This window comes from Siphateles boraxobius, unplaced genomic scaffold (genome assembly GCF_051911475.1).
Source record: "Siphateles boraxobius isolate OS27281-9 unplaced genomic scaffold, OSU_SipBor_1 53, whole genome shotgun sequence".
In the NCBI taxonomy this organism is placed as follows: domain Eukaryota; kingdom Metazoa; phylum Chordata; class Actinopteri; order Cypriniformes; family Leuciscidae; genus Siphateles; species Siphateles boraxobius.
The window spans coordinates 1,844,689-1,855,709 of record NW_027509175.1 but is presented as its reverse complement, the minus strand read 5'-3'; the positions used below and the strand labels follow the sequence as shown (position 1 = coordinate 1,855,709).

General features: G+C 42.4%; 1 long non-coding RNA gene across 1 annotated transcript; it reads left to right on the top strand.

The window, feature by feature from the left end:
• Positions 1-466: 466 nt before the first annotated feature.
• On the top strand, positions 467-3,066 carry LOC143714075 (uncharacterized). The gene is made up of 3 exons (XR_013195400.1): positions 467-598; positions 842-1,010; positions 2,990-3,066. It is a non-coding gene; the product is annotated as an uncharacterized LOC143714075 (long non-coding RNA).
• The last annotated feature ends 7,955 nt before the right edge of the window (positions 3,067-11,021 follow it).

Below are 11,021 nucleotides of genomic sequence, written 5' to 3'. Positions count from 1 at the left end.
CCAGGAGTGGGGAAGGTTCTGGAAGCCTACAATGAAGAGAGTGGCAACAAAGCTATCTGCACCATCATGTGCCTGCTTGCTCACTTCAAGGAGGGGGATGGTATCTTCCTTACGGCTGATCTGAGTATAACTTGCAGTGCATATACATAAATTAACCATTCCTGCTATTCTCTGTCCTGCTATTTTGTAATTGTTAATTACCAGAAATAAGTCACCAGCCCCATCCTTTGCTATTGACACTTTGCACAAGTTATTCTAATATTCCATAGACTCTGAACAGCCTGAGTATCAGCCATTGCTTCCTGCCATGTAGTTCATAAAATTATTTTAATTTACTGTTTTATTGACATGGCATCAATATTTAAAAAAAAATATTTGCCATGTGCAGCTGTTTCTACATTTGGCACCATAAATTGAAGCTGATTTCCCTCTTGGTGTTGAGTAGAACATTACAGCTTTTGGGGCAAGTTTTCTTTGTCGTTGTTAACTCAACTTAACCATGGTTAACTAATGGTTTTTATTCTCCAGCCCTCTGCCACAGCTGCCGATATTGAGAGAGCTGTCACCCTGCCAAGCACACCTCGATTAGTTGTACCAGGTATAATCTTCCCTTATTTTGTTGAAGTTAATTCTTTAATGAATTCACATGGTTGAGGGAGGACTGTTGCGCCTAAAAAATTTATTTCTTTGAGTTGTTGATGGAGGGTGCGGGGGTCAAAGGAGATAATAATGTTCAAGTGGAGGTGTGCGAGTCTTTCTCCACTTGAACATTAATGAAGTCATGTAGGTGGCAATAGTGTGTTATGCAGCTTTAAGTTATCATATTGTTAATGGGTTTCAGGAGAGATACTGCGCGGCGCAGACACGTGGATTATGTCCATGGAAGGAGCATGTGTGATGGGGCCCCACAGCAACCTCCTGCATGGATTGGCAGCAGTCTTCGCTGCTTACTATGTCTTCAACTTGCAATATCCGGCAGAAGCCGCAAGCACACTTGAATTCATTCAGAGGTGAGTTTAAACATGGCACTGTCATGAAAACGATCATAGCAATTATGGAGGTATATTTGATTTAAATCAACCGAACGCCTGTGACAGTGCGATTTGCTCATTTTAGTTCACGCGATCGTTTCTCAGAAGGTTTAATGGATTATATTAAAAAAGGTAAATATAGTTTCAGTGTGAACTTAAAATACAATTGTGCATCATTTCATTAAGTTTGTATACTTTTATGAAATGAAATGCACAATTGTATTTTAAGTTCACACTGAAACTATATTTACCTTTTTTAATATAATCCATTAAACCTTCTGAGAAACGATCGCGTGAACTAAAATGAGCAGTATACATATACAAGACATATACAAGAAATATTCATCATGTGTGCAACTCTCATTGGATGAATTCACATACTTATTTGCGGATGTGAAAAATGTCTCCACGACTTCACATTTCTTGATGCGGGTGTGTAAATGCGTTTTGCACCATATTCACTGCAGCAATTGTATCAAAAATGTGATCGAGTTTCTTAATTTGTAATATGTGGAATATGATTTGTGAACCTGCAATGAAGAATTTGAGAAGGTGTAACTGCTGTGTTGTGTTTGTGGGAGAGAAAAAAGTCTACAAGTTTGCTCTTAAAACATTTCTCTCTTTGACTTCAAATTTACTCATACACATGTGTGGCTTTTCTCTACAACTACAAATCGCACTGTCACAGTCGTTCAGTTGATTTGAATCAGATATACCTCCATAAGCAATGACTTGATATATGAAGGGATCTTAATCAATGTTTATAACTTTTCTGTAATTGACATTTTTTGTTACAGTTAGGGTTGTCAGTAAGTCACCCCGGCCCACTTAATACAACGACATATTACTTCGCATTTAGAGTGATCAGATTTTACACATTGCTTTGCAAGTATAAGAAAAAACTGAAATTATGCTATCCAATTTAGTGAGAAAGGGATGAGTGAGGAGAGGGATGAGAGAGGAGAGGGGATGGGGAGAGAGGGTTGACGATCGCACAAACAGACACTCACTCAATCTCTCACAGGCACACACTCAGGGGTTAAAGTATTCCGGCACCGTGCCGGATCTCCGGCGTGACACGGTTGTGAAGAAATTTTCATCAGGATGGAAATTCAGAAAGGTTTATCATTTTTGAGTTCCCCAAAACCTATGGCAGCTCTCACTTAAAAAAAACAAAAAAAAAACGTGTTTAGCAAATCAGAAGCAGAGTAGGGTGGGGACTTGTGTTTGATAGCTATAACAACGTGCAGCTATCCAACAAGATGAAAGTTTTCTCTGTCTCGCAGATGCGTGATGTGCGAGTGCGTGGAAAAATAGAACCAATTCCTATTTTAAAGCACGCGTGCGCCGGGTCCGCGCTGTCCACGTTCCTGGTGTAGCCAGAATCGCTGACATCAGTTGAATCTATGAGTCGGTAGAATTCAGCGTAATACGCGCGTGTAGAGGTGTAGAGGTGTAGAGAGGTGTAGCTCGGGTGTTAGAATCACGGTTTAGAGATCTTTCTATTTTTAAACAATGCTCATGAATTTAGACCTGAAAATAGACCTACCCCTCCGCATCTAATAGTCTGCTCGTTCGGGAAATGGCTGAGATAATTATGAAAGTAAATTTAATGAAAATAATCATTTAAAAATATACAGGCCTATATAAAATAAGAAATCATATTTTACAGATGCAAAGCTTTTAAAGGGAAATGCATCACGGTTTCAGCCCAATTTCTATCCGATGTACACCACTCCACCCGGTGCACTCGAATCGCAGACCCTTGCATCGATCGTGCCAAGCCACAGACACATACACACAGACAGACACATACTCATATAGCCTACAATGACTCAGTCTCACACACACAAGCACTCATTCATTCATAAAGATCCCTTAATGTTTCATGTCATGGTTATGACCATGTTATAGTCTTAAATGTTACCTGATAAGTGTGTTTTCCCCCCTGTTTTCAGAGCCTTTTGCGGCATAAATCCCCAGACGGGCAGCAAGACAGAGAAAAAAACGAGGGCTGAACGCACCAGTTTGCACACTTTTGAGGAAACTGCTGGATTTTTAATTGGTGGGCAGGGGACATTAGAGGACATTAGTGGGCAGGGGACATTAGTGGACAGGGGGCATTGGGGACATTAGTGGGCAAGGGGACATTAGAGGACATTAGTGGGCAGGGGACATTAGTGGACAGGGGGCATTGGGGACATTAGTGGGCAAGGGGGCATTAGAGGACATTAGTGGGCAGGGGGCATTAGAGGACATTAGTGGGCAGGGGACATTAGAGGACATTAGTGGGCAGGGGGGCATTAGATGACATTTGTGGGCAGGGGGCATTAGAGGACATTAGTGGGCAGGGGACATTGGGGACATTAGTGGACATTGGGGACATTAGTGGACATTGGGGACATTAGGGGACATTAGTGGACATTGGGGACATTAGTGGGCAGGGGGCATTAGAGGACATTAGTGGGCAGGGGACATTGGTGACATTAGTGGGCAGGGGGCATTGGGGACATTGGATGACATTAGTGGGCAGAGGACATTAGAGGACATATGTTTGACAACTTATGTTCAACCAGTTTGGTACAGTAATAAATTGTTTGTTTGTGCATTGTGAACTGTTTTCTCATCAGTAGATGCCTAAATAAAAATAAATTTGAAAAAAATACTAAGTGTTTTGTTTTTCTTTACAGAAGCCTGAAAGAGGACATTTATCCAAGTTACAACATCTAATTGTAATATTTACAATATTCTGTCCTGTGAAATTACAGGAAATTCCTAAAATTACAGGAAATTCCTGGCTACTGAGTTGCCGTAAATATAAAATTTTGCTGTAATATTTACAGTATTTGATCCTGTAAAATTACAGTAAATTATATTAAGTACAGTACCTTGTTGTAGTTATTTTACAATAACACTCCTGTATACTGTTTACAGTAAATTTACGGCAACTATTAGCCAGGAATTTCCTGTAAAATTACAAGAAATTTCTAACAGTGTAGTTTCTTCCGTATTGTGATGTTTACATTATGATTATCACAAAAAGGGAAAAAAGTAAAAAATAACTGGTTCTATCTTTCAATGAATAGATGAAAGCAGATCTATGAATTCATGCTTGCAGACTATTGTAAGAAAAGAGAGCGGTTTGTCAACAAATCTTTGGAGAAGTCCGGCATACATCACCAGAGAGAAGTCTGTCGTTTCAGGCACACTCAGAGTCAATTTCCACCACGTGGATCCCTGGAAGTCTGGACTTAGGGCTCCAGGGCCTCATCAGACTGTCATGAGGCCACTCACAGTCAGTCTTGGTGGGGAGGGAGTTCAATTTCCACAGTGGTTGGAGCTCTGGAAGTATGAAACCTCTAGGAAATGCAGGCTGGTTTTCTGAAAGTGCATCCCAGGCAAGATGCACAGTCTCGGGCATGACTCGACTTAGCTTTTGGCCGTTGACATTTTGACTAAAAACAATGTAAAAATAAATAAATAAATGAAACAAGCACAAATTATCTGTTTACAATAAGATATATAGAAATGCATACAAAACTTTCCATTGTATGTTGTCTTGAAGATTTTGAGTGAATATTGCATGTCTGTTACTTCCAGAAAGCAACCCCAGGCTTCAAAAGTTGAAAACAGTCTGTGAGTCATATGGAGGACTTTTATGATACTTTTTATGGTGCTTTTTTGTCATGTTGGAGCTTGACAGCCTCAGTCCTCCTCCACTTTTATTATATTAAAAAGAGTGGGCAGAATATTCTTCAAAAAACCTTTTGTGTTCCACAGAGGAAGAAAAAAAGTCATATGGGTTTGGCAAGATGTGAAATATTATGAATTTTATTTTATTTATGGGGTGAAACCTTTACTGTTGTGTCCCTACACAGCTCAGTAGGTTTTGGAACAGACATGTTGTGTAAGTCTTAGTCTGTTCTTCATGTGTTACAGTCACACACACACACACACACACACACACACACACACACACACACACACACACACACACACACACACACACACACACACACACACACACACAGAAAGAGAGGGAGAGAGATGTTCTCATTAGTCATGCTCAGTGCACATGGTGATGACATTATCTGGCCACAGTAGGCCTACTAAAGAAGATGAATTAATCAGTCATTAAATCAGACCAGGGCACAATTCTAGATGCATGACCTCTTAAGAATAATAAACATATGTGTGTGCGTGAGCATTAAAAACATTGAGCTGTTCGAGAACATAGGACTAAGGGACAATCCTCTTTTATATGTACTTTTACAATATTTCCTGTAAAAGTACATTGTAAATGGCTGTAAAACAGCCATTTTGGAAATGCCCTAAGGTAGCCATTTCCTATGTAAGTGATGAATAGTCTTTAAAGCTGCTGTTCAATAGCACAGGTGTGTACATAAGTTTATTTCTATAATAATACGGCAAGTTGCTTGGCAACCATAGACCTAATGTTGCAGAGTATCTACACTGGATGTGAGCGGCATGGTGTCAAAACTAAATTGTTCACATTATAAATCAACAGTGCTGTCTACACTGCAGAGTCTACACTCCAAGGAGGTTTTGCAGCGATGCCATAGATAATCCTTTCAGTGGACAGTTCTTAAAAGCAGCATTTTCTTTTCCTTAGTGTGATTTTTTTTTTTTTTTTTTAATCTAAAGAACCTTTTTTCCATGATAAAGAACCTTTTAATAGAAATGTTCCATGGATGCTGGAAGTTCTTCGTGGAACCACAGATGTCAATAAAGTTTTTTTTTTTTTTTTGTGTGTGTGTACCATCGGAACATTTATGTTGTCATACCATACTTTATGCTGTCTTATCCGATTTGTCACTTGTATATGGGAATCTAGCTGTTTAGTCTGCCAAAAGCATGCTTGTACCAGAATCAGTGTTGGGAGTTGAACTTCAAATTGCTCATTAAAGTTTAAATGTATTTATGAAACAGTGTCTTGTGTGGGAGGTGATGCAAACTACTTTAGTAAGAGACAGAAGTTCTACTTTCTCTCAGCTATAAAACTAAAACAAATAAGTGAGTATGATTTGAGAACCAGATGAAAACTCTACCTTTTTTTAAACTGGCCTTTGATTTCCCTTTTTTGTTCCTGGTACACCTGGATTTGAACTGAGTGATGGCACAAACTGCATAAGAGACACACAGCCTAGCGGTTTCAATTTTGTCTTGTATTAAGATGCCCTGTGGAGCTATTAGATTTCATAGAGACATGAACAGACTCCAAAAACACAATATCAGATATTATGAAACTTCACCAACTGTCATTAGTTCTGCAGAATGGCTCTTTTGGTGTCTCCCTGACAACCCATTAGATTCAGATCGCTGTGATAGTGTTACAGTTATATCTCAGTTATCCTTAGAATGAGAAACACACACACACACACACACACACACAGACACACACACACACACACACACAGACACATACACACGCACACACACACACACACACACACACACACACACACACACACACACACACACACACACACACACACACACACACACACACACACACACAGCCACACAGTTTTAGCCAGACTCAAACCAAATCCAGTGCTCTCTGTGTCTGAGTCTGTGTGTGTGTGTGTGTGTGCGTGCGTGCGTGCGTGCGTGCGTGCGTGTGTCTGTGTGTGTGTGTGTGTGTGTGTGTGTGTGTGTGTGTGTGTGTGTGTGTGTGTGTGTGTGTGTGTGTGTGTGTGTGTGTGTGTGTGTGTGTGTGTGTGTGTGTGTGTTAGAGAAAATGCAGTTGGGCAATACGTTTTGAGCCAAACAGATGCTTTGAAATGGACGATGGGATCAAAGCTGGGAAAATGAGCAGATTTTTCATTTTAAATCACAGCATTGTGTTAGCTAAACACAAGATAAAAGCCTGAATGGAAGAGACCTGCACCTGTCTTTTCTTGTCTCTTTGCGATGTGGTATTACTTACACTGTTTGAGCCAGGGTCAATTTGATACATGAAATTAGTATGATAAAATCATACAATTAAAGTGGGATTAAGCAGTCAGTTAAGTTAACATTATTTAGTAAATAGATTTACACTAATAAAATATATAGCTGCGAGCAGTAATTAAAGGGGCCAAGCAGAAAGAAGGCATGGTAAGTCATGCCAGCATGGCTGGGAGCATCAGACCAACTGCACAATGAGCAATTTAAAACATATTAAGATGATTTTAGGAAAAATGGCTGTAAAAATCATAAATACAGTCATTAATAGAATGATGTAATGGTTTATCACTTTCGACAAATTGGAGGTGCTGTCACGAAATGTGTGTGTAGTCAGAGTAAGGTGACAATGGCTCATGCAAAGATTGATGTCAATATGCCAAAGTATTGCAAAGATACAGCCTCAGAGTCATTTTGGCATCATGACTCAAATTTGTTGAAGCGGTATATGAAAGCGGTTTCGTCTATCGACACAAAATCCATACATTTTTTCCGGGATGTTGTAAAGGTGTGGCTTGGAAAAATAGACTAGGAGTAGTTAGAAAAAGTAGGTTTTAAAAGAGAATCAAAATGGCGGACAGGAAGTTCAACCAACGATAGCAAAATTGATATGCATGTTTTCACCAGTTTCACTACAATAAGCTAATTTATTCAAAAACTATTTGAATTTTTGGAAAATTTCATTATAACTTTTGACCACAAGGTGACGCAGCCCTGAAACTTCGAGTGCCTTCAGGGCATGGTACCGAAGACAGATACATAGTTTCCTAACAATACGCCAATGCATGCAAGAGCTGAACTGATTTTCTCCACAGGGACGCTCTGTGGACATACGTGTCCAGTGCTCGCACTGGACAGAGGAGATTCAGCTTTTCCTGGTCCGAATTTGTAAAAGGAGGAGGACAGAAAGCTTGCAACACGATAGGCCTCGGAATATTGGTCGGCACTTTAGGGACATAGCCCGGTTTAGGATATAGGAATGACTTAACCATCTCAGGTGTGAATTCAAGACAAGCTGGAGAGACCGAAAGGGCCTGGAGGTCTCCAACTCATTAGTTGAAATAGAGATGAAATAGCCAGAAGGAAAATGGTTTTGTAAGTTAGAAACCTTTCTGAAACCATATTAAGGGGCTCAAAGGGAGCCACAGACAGGCCCTCTTGGACTATAGCCAAGTCCCAGGTAGGAACCCTTGTTCGAGTTGCAGGCCTCAGTGTACCACGAAGGAAACGGATAATCATCACCCACAGGGGTGTGGTAGACCACAATGGCCATCACGTAAACCTTTAGAGTAGACGGATATTACCCTGCTGAAAAACGATCTTGCAAAAATTCAAGCACTGAACCAACTCGGCAGTTAACTGGATCCCACTGACGATCATTGCACCAAGAAGTGAAAACCTTCCACTTTAAAGCATATAGTTTCCTTGTAGCTGGAGCTCTGCAGTGAATTATGGTCTCTACAACCTCAGTTGAGAGACCAGCATCTATGAGTTGGGCCCCCTCAGAGGTCAAACTCACAAGTTCCATATTTTTGGACGGGGGTGAAAGATTGTGCCCCCCGTCTGAGACAGAAGGTCTCTCCTGATTGGGAGAGCTGTAGAGGAGAGATATCAGGTCCGCGAACCAAATCTGGCTCAGTCAGCGTGGTGCTACCAGCGGTAGGCTTATTCCACCCTGGCGGACTCTCTCCAGAACCCCAGAACAGGGGGGCTGGATGTGTGAGGGAAAACCAAAGTGGACAGTTCGTCGTGTCCTGAAACGCAAACAGATCCACTTCCGCATGGCCGTAAACTTCCCATATATACTCCACCACCTCGGAGTGGAGTCTCTAATCCCCTAGCCTCACCCCCTGCCTCGGGTTGAGGCTAGGGGATTAAACTCCTAACACAGGCTAGGGGATTAAACTCCTAACACAAGACCCTGGGACAAGAACCAAGGTTTCCTCCATATAACCAAGGTGCGGAGACACTGTGTGATCTTGATCTTACAAAGTAGGTTCCCCCTCGGGGAAAACCCTTTGGTCCTGAGCCACCACTGCAAGGGTCTCATGTACAGCAGGCCAAAGGATATCACATTGGACACCACTGCCATGAGGCCCAACAGTCTCTGAAACTGTTTCACAGTGAGTGACTGGCCTAGCTTTAACTCTTTCGTGGCTGTGAGGATAGCAGCTACATGAGCGGGCAATAGCACGGCTCGCATCGTGGCTGAATCCCAAACCAAACCAAGGAAAGTGGTTTTCTGTAGTGGAGAAAGCACACTCTTTTTGGGATTGAGTCTCAACCCCAATTTCTGCATGTGTGCAAGGACGACATCTCGATGCCGAACTGCCAACTGCGCTGACTCCGCTAGGAATCAACCAGTCGTCTATGTAGTTCAAAATGAGTATGCCCTGCAGCCTGAGTGGGGCCAGAGCTGCATCTACACATTTGGTGAACGTATGGGGTGATAGAGCTAAAAAACCTCAGGAACTTTCTGTGTTGAGGGAGGATGGAGACATGGAAATACGCGTATTTTAGATCTATCGTGACAAGTCTTCGGATCTGATTTGAGTCACAATCTGCTTCAATGTCAGCATCTTGAAATTGAGTTTCTTGACTGTTTGATTCAAAAGACAAAGATCTAATATATAGACGCAGTTTTTTTAAAGTGGTTACATTTAAATATATATATAATTTTTTGAGTAAGCAGTCTCGTGACTGTCATCAAATCAAATTAAGCATAGAAAACGTACTCGGTTACTAACGTAACCTCGGTTCTCTCTAGAGAGGGAACGAGTACTGCGTAATATCTTACGCTATGGGGAAAACCTCTTTTCCACGAGATATTGAAGCCAAAAATTATCCTTTAATTTTGATTAATGTAAAACGCTGTGCGGCAGCGTGCAGACATAGGCAAGACGGCTCGCGCGCCTATTGGCTGCCCTGCGGCAACAGCAGCAAGCCTATCGAGAGAGGCCCTGCGTGACGTGACATCCAATGGGGGTGCTTCGCGCCCATTTCGTCGCGTCCCGCCAGAATAGGCGTGGCCTTGGCCTATAAATACTCTCGACAGGCTGATACAAACTGGTTTTCAACGCTGAAGCGAACCAGCGCTGTTGTATGCACGGCAAGATATGCAGTACTCGTTCCCTCTCTAGAGAGAACCGAGGTTACGTTAGTAACCGAGTACGTTCTCTTACGAGAGTATCTCTCGTACTGCGTAATATCTTACGCTATGGGGAACACAATGTAAGACGCCGTGCGTACTGGGATCCGACACCAAAGTCCCAAGGGCAGTAGCCCGGGGCTCATATAGTGCATAATCACCGTAGACTCACAGAGAGTCGGAGAAGAGAGGCTACCAGCATCATTCCCCACAAAATAGCATCCCATAGGAGCTAGTTATGTCAACAGTATATCCCGCAGACAGGGTGAACGCGTTCAGCCTGAACTGGGCAAAAATACGGGCTATTCAACACCCATGGAGCTGTTCCATCGATCAGTGAGCGATACTCAATCAAAACTCAGCATTCTGCGCCGGCGCAGCGGGACAGATAGTACTGAATTCTAGACCGACAGCAGCTTGGCCTGTAAGGCGGGAACTTCTAGGTTATAGAACCTTATAAATGTAGACGGCGAGGCCCAGCCCGCCGCCATACAGATATAATGCAAGGAAATCCCACTAGACCACGCCCACGAAGAGGCCACGCCTCTCGTGGAGTGCCCTCTGACACCCAAAGGACACTGCAGGCCCTTAGAAGTGTAAGCCAGCCCTATGGCATCGACTATCCATCTGGATAGGCTCTGTTTTGATGCGGCCAGTCCCTTGGAGCGTCCGCCAAACAAAACAAGAGCTGCTCGGTCTGCCTGAAGACAGACGAGCGGGACACATAAGCCCTCATCGGCCTGACGGGGCAAAGGAGATTATTATCCGCTTCCTCATTGTTCACCGGGAGGGCGCACAGGGAAATAACCTGGGCCCTGAACGGTGTGTTGAGGGATTTTGGCACTTACCCGTGCCTTGGTTTGAGTATGACTTTT